Genomic DNA, 14,369 nt, shown 5'->3' on the forward strand with positions numbered 1-14,369 from the left:
TATTTTAATATTGGGTGGGTTTTATATTTTCCAACTGCCATTGTGCAGTTGGTACTTGGACAATAAAAAGAAAAATTGTACAAAAAATCACGTAGTGATGAAACTATGTAGCACATCAAGTTACTCTCTGTCTTTTTATGGTTTAAATCAAGCATATTTTAAGAAGGAAATATTGTTTCAATCAAGAATTGGAACTTAAGTATAATAATCAGCTAAGTCGTGGCAAAAACAGTTCAAGACCATGTTCTCATGAGCTTCAAATTTATTCTCTTTCATCTTCGATTTGTCACAAACATTTGTTTTCCTACCTTGACCAATAAATAAAATCAGTTTTTATTAGAAATCACAAAAGGATGCAAAACTACGATATTGTAAGGAATTTAATTTATCAATAAATAATTTTTAAAACAAACACAGGTATCAGAACGGTTTAAACTTAGAAAATCAACCGGATTAGATGGTAAAAGTACAGTGCTTTGGAAATATGCTAGCGAATATTTACATGAAAGATTAAAATTAATAAATAACTATTGAATGAAATGTAAGGTTCCATTAGATTGACTAAAAACTGTTAGGTTATATCAATATTTAAGAAAGGAGAAAGATGATTATTTATTAAATACAGGTTACAAAATTCACAATAACATTAAAATAATTAATCTACAGTATTGAAAACAACCTACCCTCAGAACAAAATTTCAGACATGGACGGTATAGATAATGTGTTTTTAAACAAATTATTAAAAAAAGACAAATTTAATTTGAAGACTCATTTAGCCTTTAAAGATTATGAGAAAGCTTTGATAAAATACAAAGAAAAATTATGGAATATAATGAGAGGAAAAATGGATATAAATTATGTTTGGTACGAGCTATACAAAGTATAATAAAAATATGAAAATAATTATAATTTGTTAATAATTTAACAGAAGAGATCGAAATTAATCATGATGTCAGAGAGGGATATAGTTTATCTCAAAACTATACTCGTACATACTGTATATTGATCAAATTATTAAAATCAGGAAAATAATAAAACAAGATATCCCAGTTAACCAGAAAAACATATCAATACAATGTTAAGAGGGTCTTCAAAAATCGGTTTATGAATTAAACAAAATAAGCCAACAATACAATTTGAAATGTCGCAAAAGAAAAAAAAAAAAGTCATGGCATTTATAGGTACAAATCATGCTAGATCAAAGTCATAGAAAATAAAATAGAATAGATGACACGGTTTCATTATTTACACTGCCTAATAAGATATCTAGAAGATACAGAAAATCTGTGAAACAATTAAAAGGACACTGAAAAAAACCCAGAAATTCAAATTTTACAAAGTAATCGCCATTTCCACTATTATATGGTTTAGAAATACAGACTTAAAAAGAAAGATAAAAGGAAGATACTAGCAGTGGAAATGAGATTTTCAAGAGCAATTAAAGGATGCACAAAATTAGACCACATAAAAAAAAAATTACGACATCAGAAGTGATCTGGGTAATTAAAACGTAAATGAAAAGGGCAAGGAATATAGAGAGAAACGGAAAGAGATTTATTTCATCATCATACGTATCAAGCATTTAGTATGGCCTGTTCCGGCCTTAGAAGTCATCATTGAATCGTTTAAGAGGACGTCCTGGTTTTCTTTTTCCTAATGGCTTGTACTTTAAGACTTGTTTTGATAATCTTTCTGTTTTCATTCTTTGAACGTGTTCCATCCATTTATGTTTATATTTTTTACTTTTTTTCTATTACTGGTTCTTGGTTTAATTCTTTCATAATATCTTCGTTTCTTTTGTGATCAAATAGGGTATACTTTGCAGTTTTTCTCGTAAACTTCATTTCTGCTGTTGTTAATCTTTGTTTGTCTTTTTGTTTTATTGTCCATATTTCGCTTCCATACATTAAGACCGGTAGGGCTAATGTATTGTATACTTTTAGCCTAGTTTGTTTTTGAACTAGGTTTGGTTTAAATATAGAGTTAATTACTCCTGTTATTTTTAAATATTTTGCAATTTTTATGTTTATATCTTTTTCATTTTCATAAGTGATCATACATCCTAGGTAGTTAAATGAATTCACCTGTTCTAAGATCTTGTTATCTAATACTATTTTAGTTCTTGCTGGATCTTGTCCTTTAAAGGCCATAGTTTTTGATTTTTCCGTTGATATTATCATACCATAATCTTTGGATATCTCATTTAGATTTAAAACAGCTTTCTGTAAGTTATCTTCAGAATCTGTAATTATTATTTGGTCGTCTGCAAAGAGGAGAGTGTTTAGGTTAACTGTAGGTGAAAGTTTAATTCCTTGATGTAAATTTTTACTCCATTTTATTATTATTTCATTAAAGTAGATATTAAAAAGAGTTGCTGAGAGGGGACATCCCTGTCGGACCCCTTGGTTTATCTCTCTTGTATATGATAGCTCATGATTTAATCTCATTTGTATTTGATTATTTTCATATATACTTGTGACAGCTTTTAGGATATTATTTGGTATTTGTCTTTCTTTTAATATGTTAAATAATGTTTCTTTTAACTTTGTCAAATGCTTTTTCAAAGTGAATAAATGCAATATGTGTTTCTAAATTATATTCTCTTCTTTTCTCTATTATTAATTTTAGGCAGAAGGCTGGGTCTATACATGATCGTCCTTTTCTAAATCCATTTTGTACCTCTAGAATAAAGTTTTCGGAATATTTCATTAGTTTGTTATTTAAGATTCTGCTGTATATTTTGTAACATGAATTTAGTATACTGATACCTCTATAGTTTTTAGGGTCATCTCTATTACCTTTCTTAAAGATAGGAATCATAATTGCTTTTTTCCATTCTATTGGGGGGATACCAGTTGAGTAAATTTTATTTAAAAATAATAAGTCTTCCTTTGAATCTTGTTCCTGCGTATTTATATAGTTCTGAACCTAGCTTATCTTCTCCAGGTGATTTTCCGTTTCTTGTTTCTTTCAGGCTGATTTCTAATTCTTCTTCAGTTATTTCCTTTTCATTTTCGTTAATTGTTTGCCAGTTGTCTTTTTTAAAATATTTGTCTGTCCACAGTTCTGTGTAGTAATTTAGAAATTCTTCTAATTTCAATTCAGTGTTTAATTTTATGTTTTCTTTGGTGTCTGCATTTAGGTGTTTCAAAATCTTATATACATTGGGTCTTATTTTATATAAATCATGTTCTAAATTAGAAACAAATTTATTCCATGATTCTCTGTCTTTTTCTGACTTCTCTTTTAGCTATGGCTCTTATTCTTTTATATTCTATTTCATCTTCTAATCTTTTACTGCTTAACCATTTGTGATAGGCTTCTTTTTTCTTTTTGATTATTTCTTTGATTGTCTCATCCCAGATCTTCAGTTTTTTTTCTTTTATTGAATTTTTTGGTCTTTCCTAAGCTTTCATTTGCTGCTGCATTTAGTATCGTTTTTATATTAAGCCATTCTATTTCTATTTCTTCATTTTATCTAGATACTGGTTAATTCTTTGTTCATATAGCCATTGTACATTTGTGTCATTCAATAGTCTAGTTTTATAAACAAATGTTTCAATTTTTCTTTCTGTTCTTGTTACTTGTAGCCATTTAGGTGGTAATCTTAATTTTATTTTAACAAGGAAGTGGTTGCTGCTTATTTCATATCCTCTGTGAACTCTAACATCTAGTGAAAATTTTGATGTCTTTTCATTTAATATGAAGTAATCTAATATTGATTTCCATCCTCTTGCTGCCCAAGTATATTTATGTATGTCTTTATGTTTATAGAAGGAATTCATTATTTTTAGGTTATTATAAACTACAAAGTCAATCAATTTTTTACCATTTCTGTTTAGAGTGTGTTCTCCATGTATTCCTATATTATTATTAATTTTCGTGTTTCCAATTCTTGCATTTAAGTCTCCTGCTAAAATTATGTAATCATTTTTATTTATTTTATTATATATGTTTTGTAGCTGATTATAAAAATCAATATTATCCTGTTCTCTTCCTTCTTCTGGGGCATATAAACCAATTATTGTTAAATAGCCTCTATCTATTTTTATTCTAGCTTCTATTATTCTTTCATTCCATAATTTATAATGTTTTAACTGTTTTGAAAGGGAGTTATGAATCCAAATCATGACTCCTGCTTGTGCTCTTTGGTCTCTGAGATTTATTTAGGAGAGATTTATTTAGGATTGGAAAATATCGATTGGAAAATATATTTACCAAAATAGGATCCGTAAATATTAATAGATAAATACGGCCCCAAAGGGAAGGAAGGAGAGAGAGAGAGAGAGACCAGCTGCAAGATGGAAAAACCATTGAAGCCAGAACAAAGCACACCTCCGAATCAAAACTAGAATAATCAAAGAAAATGAGTTGAATGATTTGCAATTATAATTTATTGCATAGAAAATAATTATTACCAAATATGAATTAGCATCATCTAAATCTACATACTTTGTCGATTATACAAACACATAAAAATGTAATATAAATTATAAGAAAACTTATTTGAAAACATTCACAAAATTAGAATAATTTTTAACGTGGTTCAAAATATTAGAATCATGCGAAAATAAACGCACAGAAATTACAGCCAAAAGGAAACATGATAATTAGTACTTTGTTGCATCCCTCTTAGCTTTTATGACCGTTCATAAACGGTTTGGATATTATTTACTAGCAGTTCAGTCTTTTTTTCTTTTTCTTTTTTTTTTAATCAAAACAAGCCCATATGGTCTGTAGACTATAAACAAATTCATTTTTCTCTTGGGGAAACTTTTTCAAGACGTTTCTTCAGAATTCCCCACAAATTCTTAATGGGGTTTAAATCGGAATATTCTGGCCCAGGAATTTCAGTGATTTGCCTTTCTTTGAGCCATCTACTAGTGGCTTAGAAGTGTGACAAGAAGCTGAATCTTGTTTAAAAAGGAAAATCACCATCAAATAAATCTTCCAATGCCGGTAAAAAAGTGCTCAAGAATTTCTTGATATACACTTTGGAAATGACGCTTTCGTACATAAGACAGTCTACCTGGACCCTTTGTGGTCATACAAGCCCATACTATGACAGAGGTTGCAAATTTCACGGAATGTTTCATACATCCTCTATCAAATGTTACTTGTTTAAGATATGTATTCTTTGATGACCATAGGGCACACAAAACATACTTTCATCGCAAAAAAAAAAAAGCTTGCACCGTCTTAGGCAGACGTGATTTAAAACCCAATTTGTGAAGTCATCTCAACGGCGTAGATTTAAACACACTCACACCTAGTTCTTTCCATCTCCTTTGAAAATACACTTCGAAAGCGGTTTTTCTTCATGATATTCTTCAATCTCCTCTCATCTCTTGATGTAGTTATTACCTTTCGACCGCTATTGCAGCGATTATTTTGAAAACTCCGGTTATTAGAATACTGTCTCAATACTCGACTCACGCATGCTTGAGAACATTTCAATTCCTTGGCTATAAACTCAATTTATAGCCAATTCCTTGGCTATAAATTGAGTTTGGCCTTCTTTGAGTAGACACATCATACAAAACGTTTTAGCTTCCGATATGTCACTCGTTCAACCCGTGTTTAAAAAAAAAAAACTATTGATAACTATTCTATAATGTTTTTTTAAAAAAAAAAAAAATTAAACTTCAAAGCGATTTTTACTTGTTTCATGCCAATACCTTTATGCTCAACAGCAACATCACACATGAAAAGCCCAAAGATAAGCCAGAAAATATTCATGATATATTAAGTTTAGCATAACAAACATCCAGGTGCACACGCTTAGCCAGGGATGCACTAGTATTTTTAAACCCCTGGTTATCATTTTGCCAGCGATCGCTATCATAAGGTGGCCTTTCAAAGTTCCTTGAGATAACAGCTCGACAAAAAAAAGTGTTGACCATGATGTATGAAAATAAACATCGTAATGCCATGACATTTCGTTACAGTTCTCAACGTTTCTTCCAAAACTGATTACTTCAGGTAGGTAAGTACACCGGTTTACCCTTACTGTTCTTCTTTGAACCATATTCAAATAGATAATAGCAAAACAATTGATTAATCGAAGTCATAACAGCGCCTCAGGATGATATACATCTGCAAAAATGGGTGTTGCAATGCCCGCTTTTACCTATCGGAATCCAGCATGTAAAAAGTTTAGGTGAATTATGCTATGGATGATTTCACAAGTAAAACCTTTATTATTCTTCAATTAGTTTGCTACTTCATCATTTTTCAATGTTTTCCTCAGTCGTTGACGAGCACCATGATCACCTTCTTTAGATGGTTTAGCCGAAACTAAAGCATCTGAACTATGGAACGCTTCTCATCTCTTCTGCATAAATGTTTCATATTGGAAATTATATCTAGATTAACGTTGACCTTTTTTTTTCAAACACGTAAGATTCTCGTAACATTCATGTATCAAACTGGACATTTGAACTGCCTCGTCTGCATTTCGCGTAATGCTGAAAATATTTTATTTAAATTACTTGGCAGTGCATATACGATGCTTTGATTTTCGTCTTAACATGACCCTTCTACGCGGAACACTTTTTCGTGATTATGACATCGGGTTTCATATTTCTTTTCATCTGTGGATTTTAGTAATCCGTTTAAAAAAAATCGCTCATTCTCTTGAGATAATAATTTTGTTGGTTTAAATTACTTTATTAATTTTATTTTGGATGCAGCTGCGAACACGTTTTGTATTGCTTAAGTTGCAAATTGTGTATCTATTAGATTCTACTATTCACTGGTAATTTCCGAAACTCAGACGTCGTTAACGGTTTTCAAGGCTGAACTTGTCTCAGTCAGATGATCTGTAAATGCTGTTTCTAGTGGTTTAATTGGGCATATAAAATTTCAGACTCTCCATCCTATAAACATGAAGGTTGCTGTAAAAATTGCTTCTGCATTGTTTTTTGTCATTTTATTTTGATGACCTGTTTATTATGCTATTCGAGAGGGTCTTTTAATTCATTTTAATGCTTGAAGAAGTCGTCTCAAGATCAATATCTTCCATCAATATTGCTAGGAAGCTTTGCTTGAAACGACTTAAATTCAGTTAAATTACGTTGTTCAAATATCTACGCCCTGGCAGTCACGTGTGTCAGTATTACAACTTCACGGTACAACAAAGGCATTAAAATAATAATAATAAAAAAAACCTTACTCGTAATTGAATAAAACTTATCTTCAATATAAAACTGGTTTGGTGACAAGCACGTTTCTCCATGGATGAGTTATCACAATTTAATTCTCTTTACAAAACCCATTCATGATCGCTTCCATAGTCTAACAAAGAACAAAAATGCGGATTTTATGTACGAATTTATGTGGGCAACTACAATGACATCGTTCAAATCAGAATTAACAGAAAAGAGACAAAGTACCTTAATCTTAAGCCAAACTAATGTAATCCAAAAAAAAAAAAAAAAAAAAAAACTTAAATTCTTACGAATTTAACTTGAACATGCGCAATCATAAAAGACAAAATAATCGCGAAAGTATATTTGTTAACTATCCTTATTCGAATAGAAGTGTAATGAAAAAAGAACCTAGAAACTTCCTCCTATTTTCTTTTTCACTTGGATATTTTCACGCGATATTTTTGTATTTTTGTTTATTTTTAATTAGGCTGGAGACCACTCGAGAGACCAAACGTGGAACTTTTTCATACCACTTCAAATCTCCGATAAGCGGGACGGTAGTCTCACACCTAACGACAATCACAAATATCCATGCCAACGACGTTGAAGCCGAAGCAAGTGGTTTGGAAAACAGATACGCCAACCAGACCGGAAAATATGTAAAAAAAATAAATAAATAAAAATACGAAAATGATTAAAAATAGAAAAAAAAAAACTTTAGTCCATCCACCGTTAATGTACTGGCTTTTACAACCTTGCGTGAATGGGAGTCCTAAAAATAGTTAAAGTGAAGGAAGCTCTTCTTAAACGCAGTGATAGGTGGAATGAAAGAGAAAGTTGGTTCGGTAAGTTTTAATCTTTGAAAGCACTTATAGAAGAGATAGAGACGAACCCGAATGTGGGAATGACAGTGAGGGGATGTGTGAGAGGAGTTTATCGATGAATTAGATTATTTTCTGCATAGCATGCGAGGAATTTTAGATTGCTGCACCATCCGAAATGGGTGAACAGTATTCCATAGTCGGGCAGATCCTAGAAGCTAAAAAAAAATAAAAAAATACAAAAAAACTATGGCTGAGATGTGTCAGTCCAAGAAGAGATTATGATTACTGTAAGATAAATCGCCGAAAAATGAAGTCGTTGCCTCAAGCATAAATGTGGACTCGAAAATCGGCAGAAAATTTAAAGTTGTTTCACCATATATAAATTTATATTTATAAGGATTGACTGACTTATTCCGTGGGATTTTCGGTTTCGAATGCTTGGACTGTGAAGTGTGGATCCACGCATGAACGTAAATCAAACAATAATAATACTAACTAAATATTGTAATAAACATTGAATAGAAAGAAATTTAAAACTGTATTTATATGTATGATAAACTGTACAAAATAGTCCAAACATCCATTTCTCTTACGCCAGAGATGGGTTAGACCCCCTAATTAGAGGTTTTAAGTAAGAGCAACTATTTTATGTCTGTAGACGTGTTTTTAAGGGGCCCTTTTTTTTTTTTTTTTGGTTGTTTGCGATATGAAAAACACGAGTTTTTCATATCACAAGCGGGTAGTTTATAAAACTATCCGCTTTCGCATGATACCGGCTAACTCACCTTCAGTTAAAAAGCCCCGAAGATTTTTCGCGTTCTAGATGGGTTTCGGATCGAGGTCTTTCCAATCAAAGGCTTCGTCTATACAGACTGAGCTATGGAATTTCCCACAAACCAGTGATGGAATGGTATATAAAATAATTTCGGACATGAAAACCGAATTACCAGCGAAAAAAAGTGATTGAAGGAGCAGGGATCATTCATATCCAAAATTCAACCGCAGAGAAATGTAACTGAAGAAACTTGAAATGCGCATGGGGGGAAAAGGGGGGCAGATTGATTGATTAAAATTTTAATCAATTAAAATTGGAGTTCATAAAATTCTGTATCAAAACTTAGAACTACACAGTAAAAAATATTTGAAACTGCAGGAAACGGGTATTGACTGACTCTGGAAGGATTCTATCGGTTTTTACGTTTGCATATCTGAAGGTTCTTTGAAATCTGATTTGTTCGATTTCGAAAACAAATGAACAATTCATAGCTTTCAAATATTTTCCTTGTTGGCGATAAGTTATTAATATATTTTACATCCTCTCACTAGTAGTAGTAATATTACCAAAGTATAGAAACAAAAGGACGAATAAAAGTAATTTGCCTGTGCATTATCTGACGATACCAACGGTTTTATACTAATTTAAGAAAATAAATCTACTTGAAAATTTCCGGGATTACTTGTACTGTATGTTTAATTTCTGTTAGTCTACGGACTAGAAGTACTATGCTAACAGATCTCTTATTAAAATACTGTTTTAACTTTTTTTATGGTAAAGTATACCATAATGTACTATGCAATATTAGCTTATGTTTCAATATTCATTTGTCCAAGGTGAAATTTTTTTTATTTTAGTCACGACTTGCAAAAATAAAGTTTCTAGCGAAAAACACTAATAATAATAATAATACAACCACATTTTTCACGTCTTTCAACGACTTTTCCAACGTTTTATTAGAAATAGCGTATTTATTAAAATACACTATTTACTAGAGATATAGCGTAATGTATAGATGGAGGATTATATAGTTAATTAAATTTTATAATAAATAAAATTTTAAGGGAAATTAGCAAAAGGCGTACCTTACATTATACAACCACCCTCTTCATTACATTAAGTGATATTTTGTTCCGTTTAGTTAGCTTCTTAACAGCACCTGTCTTGTCTGAAAGTGTGTGTGCAAAAGGGATTAGCGAAGGTTAAAATGCAACTGATGGGATGTAACAAAATTTAAGGTTCACTATTTGCATCCGGGTATCAGGATGTATACAATAAATGCCGATTTGGGCAAGTCTGGAACATTCCGAGATCTGGCCACCGAGTAAATTTTCTGTGTCCCTTTTTTTTTCCATAATCATATTTGGAAACTTACTCTCGATGTTTCACACGTGCACGACAGTATCACTGCAGGCTGTTGATTCTCAAATAACGCAAATTACTAAACTGCATGCAAAGAACGGAATAATGTCTGGAGCTTAGAAGTTTAAGTTAATATCTACGATTCAGGCGGGAAAATATTTGTCCCCACTCGGCATTTCTTAAATGTTGAGTGGGGACACTCAGCATTTTAGATTTTAGATGTAGTTTACTGTTAACAATAGAGTCCATCTCCAAGTTCTATTCAATGAATATTCCAAGAAAAAAAAAACTACATTCATGAAAACGGCCTTGACTTTTTTACTCGAAATATTCATATGGCTCTTCCTCTTTACCTGGGTTTGAAGGGCGGATTTCCTTTTTTTTACTCCCTGTAACTTCCTGAGGGAATTATTCGTAAGAGAAAAAAAAAATAACTGTAACCAGTTAAAAGCTTCACATTTAAATATTTGATAACATGTCAGCCAATTATAATATCCCTTCCACAGTCTAGCATTACATGAACACTCAAGTGAAAATAGTTATGTTTCATATATATTCTTTAGAAACCTATTAATGCGCAAACTCTAAAATAAAAATAAATAAATAAATAAATAAATAAAAAGCTCCGTAACAGTTCAGGTAACTGTGAGCAACCAGTTGTCAATTTCCCTTTCGGGCACGTGACTTGGAGTTAGACGCATGTGTCTCGTGTGCCTGATACATCCTGCTGTTTCATTTGAACTCCAACAGTACGATTCCTGCAGCCTTGAAGAACCTTCAGGTAAGAGTTCACAGGTACGTACCCGAAATGCGGAAATATATTTACAACCGAAAGAGGACAACATTAAATAATGAAAGCATTTCAAAATTAGCTTCTAAGAGTAAATTTTCAGCATCGGAAGGATATTTATAAGGATGCTATGCATCAAAATGAAACTAGTTACTGTATCGTAGAGTTATCCATTGTCGTGATTTGTTTATATTAACAACGATGTCGGTAATTTAGCTAAAAACTCGAGACGAGGCAGAAATATTGTTAATGATTTGCATGTGGAAATGACACAAATATTAAAACTTGTGGTTGTGTTATTGTTATCAATGAGTTAGAATTTTATTTCCTGTAATGTCAATTAACTCAGATCGTTCAATGCGCTAAAACTGACCTTCAGATTCTAGCCAACTTTTGTCCGGGCAATTAAATTTTTTTTTTTTCTTTCCCTTCTTCGAAGCGCGCGCTTGGCAACGCACTGCGTTTGTGTCTTATTATATAAAATATGAAATTAAGCATATTAATAGCCGATTTGTTGGCAAGTATAAATAAGTCCATTAAAGTTGATTTAAATACATAATGTAGTATAAAGATAATTTAAACTTTACATAGTCATGTTCTCTCTCTGGTCATTTAACATAAGTCACTGGAAAGCAGATCTATATAGGGATCAGCGTTCCCTCCTTTGCCATACCGGTTTTGTAATCGTCGCGTGAGGTTGTATTTGCATTCCATTGATAAGTAAATTTGTGGTTGCTTTTGATGTTATGAAGTATTCGGTGCGCGTTTGCAATTTTTTGAACAAACGTTATAAACTCGATGTATGCTGTACATATCTTTCCATTTTCTCTTTCAATAACAGGAGTCCTTACGTAAGCAGGGACAATAAATTGCATTGTTTTAAAATTGTGTTTCATTCATTATGCAAGTCTTCAATACTCTCCCTAAAATATGTTATACAAACTTCATGTTACTTGTAGACAAGGGGGGGTAACTCGTAATACATAACATCAACCTCGCGCACACCACAGTGATGTCAAGTTATGCGAACTTTAGGCAAGTAGTGAGTGAGGAAAAGAAAAATTGTTTCTTGAACAGCTGGCGGTCATTTTTGGGAGGGGGGGGGGGGGTAAACGGTATGGGCAAGGCTGTTCCACAAAACCACACTGAAAGAAGAGGATGGGGAACTTGTTCAATAAGTCTTAAGTGGAAGTGTTTATGGATATTGACTCTGCACCTTCCTGCCCGAAAAGCAACTGCATTCAGGGAGTATACTTTAATGTTCAGTGTACCTGCTGGGCTCTGTTCCACGCGTATTGTGGACACGATAACTTCGCGGTATAGTAGTTATGACGCTGATTAAGGGACATCATCAATAATAAGTTCTTCGCATATTGAACCGAACTAATATTTTAGTAATAACTGATGTAATCCCTCTCTTGAATATTTCGCTCTACTCTACAAAGTATGAAAATCATGCATTGTCGTGATTGGCTATCAGCTATTCGATGACTTAGCAAACCTTGACCTCGGCTATAACTCACCATTACTGAAATGTTTATCCTTCGTAACCATAAAGAAAATAAAACGGAAGCTTATCATTGGGAAGCATTTGTTAACATATCATTAAGTGTATCCGAGTAATTCTTTATTGAATATTGTAGTTTATGAAACAAATTCCTTAAATCAGATTTTTTTTTTTTTTTTTTATTCTATAGAAAAACCCCGTCTCCTCACTTTGCACACCATTAGTTACATAAGGTGATAAGAACGGCGAGCGTCAACAGTCGGATTTAAGCAACTGCTGACGCTAATGCTTGAAATAATCCGATTAATAGGGTTTGCTGTTGTAAGCTGCAAATCTGAATTTAATCTCAAAAGCCTTTTTGAAGCACGTAATATCGAGACGTCTACTAAGAAGTTACCACAGCAAAAAATAATAATTCACGACTCAAAGTTGACAAATATATACAGAATTCATTATTTTAATATATTTTTGTCAACTTTGCTCACGAAAAATTAAGTGTATCGTACATCTTAAGGTCTCCTCTACAAGAACAAACACCGATTCCCCCCCCCCCCCCCCCCCCAAGCTACTTCGAATTTCCTGTAAACAGAATACTGAACTCAAGCTGGGCCACGAAAATCTTTTTCAACAAACAACTACGCTTTTCTATTCAAACTTTAGCCAACACCAGAATACTAATATTAGTATAAGTTTATAACTTATCGTAGCATAACTTAAAATTTAAAAAAAAATCACTTCAAACCCTGAACCAAACGATCTCCCACGATGAGTCTTGACTCCATGGAGGCCTGGATAATAATTATAATAATTTTTGCATGATCTTCAGCTTAGATTATAGAAAGATCTTGGCTATGTTTGAGATGTTTATCCTGCAGTTCTATTTTCACTCCAGTAAATTATAAAATGCAATTATTGTCTAATTTAATTGTTTTTTTTTATATCTTTTAAGTCGAAACATTTTTTGACGCGAGATGAACAATAAACAGCGTGAATTAAAATAATTCTTTAATTACGTAAACAAATCGTATATATCAAAATTCTTATGGGGGTAGGCATCCAAGTTAGCAAAGGAAGAACTATGCCGTATTTGTTCCAGCACCAATCAACAATACGTTACCAGCAGTCATTAGGTTAATTAAATTACGATTTGGAATGATAGGGATACATGAGTATAAGTTTGGAATAGATAAGCGAAACTTAGAATAAGAAAAGAATTCACCCTAGTTTTGGTATTGTTCGGCTTGCTTCATAGTTCCTGTTTCAAGCGAGGCGTCGTTTTTATTACGTCCGGAAATTTTTCGGTTGAACCACCAGATGGATGGATTATATACTTAGAGAGAGATACCTTTTAATGATTTAGTCTAAAAACCCGAAAATTAAACTTTCATAGGAAAAAAAACAGTGTGTATATATAGGATTCTGTACTATCCGCTACATGTCTTGGAACGTGAATCTCCCCCCCCCCCCGTGGATAGGACCTCCAATCATCAGAAAAGTTACATGAGAGTGGAAACGGCTTTTAAACAATCTGGTTTTTGTTATCCTGTTTTTGAATTACAGTATTAATACACCCTGTGATTCGTACGGAGTGATAAAATTTAAGTGGGGGGAGGGGGTGCTACCTACACTAAAGATCAACGAAGCAAGAAGAACAAGAATACCAAAACTTGGCAGTACTTAATCTAAAATTCAGCTTCCCAAAAATAGTCATGAACTTCTATAATTAGGAAATAAAAATGCTGTGATATGTTTTCTTAAGAGCTGTATGAAACTGAGCAATACTACCTAAAATACAATTCTAAGAAAAGGGGACTTCAGAATTAAGATTAACGCTGGTTTTCCCTTTCAATTGTTTCTGACTGTAGGTGACTTTGTACGCACTACCCACAAAGTATTCTTGGTGAGATTTTTACAGGGTAGTTTACCATTGCTTCCCCCCCCCCCCCCCCACACACACAC

At 32.6% G+C, this 14,369-nt stretch overlaps 1 protein-coding gene across 2 annotated transcripts in view; it reads left to right on the top strand.

The window, feature by feature from the left end:
* Window positions 1-10,793: 10,793 nt before the first annotated feature.
* LOC150100225 (major facilitator superfamily domain-containing protein 6-like) overlaps window positions 10,794-14,369 on the top strand; it is a 29,957-nt gene continuing 26,381 nt past the window's right edge. The window contains exon 1 of one of the 2 annotated variants that reach the window (XM_090402819.1): window positions 10,794-10,908. The gene's annotated coding sequence lies outside the window, so the exon portion shown is untranslated. The remainder of the gene's footprint in view (window positions 10,909-14,369) is intronic. The other variant, XM_090402820.1, reaches the window with a different exon arrangement.

This window comes from Typopeltis vanoorti, chromosome 13 (genome assembly GCF_054136105.1).
Source record: "Typopeltis vanoorti isolate ZY-2024b chromosome 13, IOZ_Tvanoo_1.0, whole genome shotgun sequence".
NCBI classification, from domain to species: Eukaryota; Metazoa; Arthropoda; class Arachnida; order Uropygi; family Thelyphonidae; genus Typopeltis; species Typopeltis vanoorti.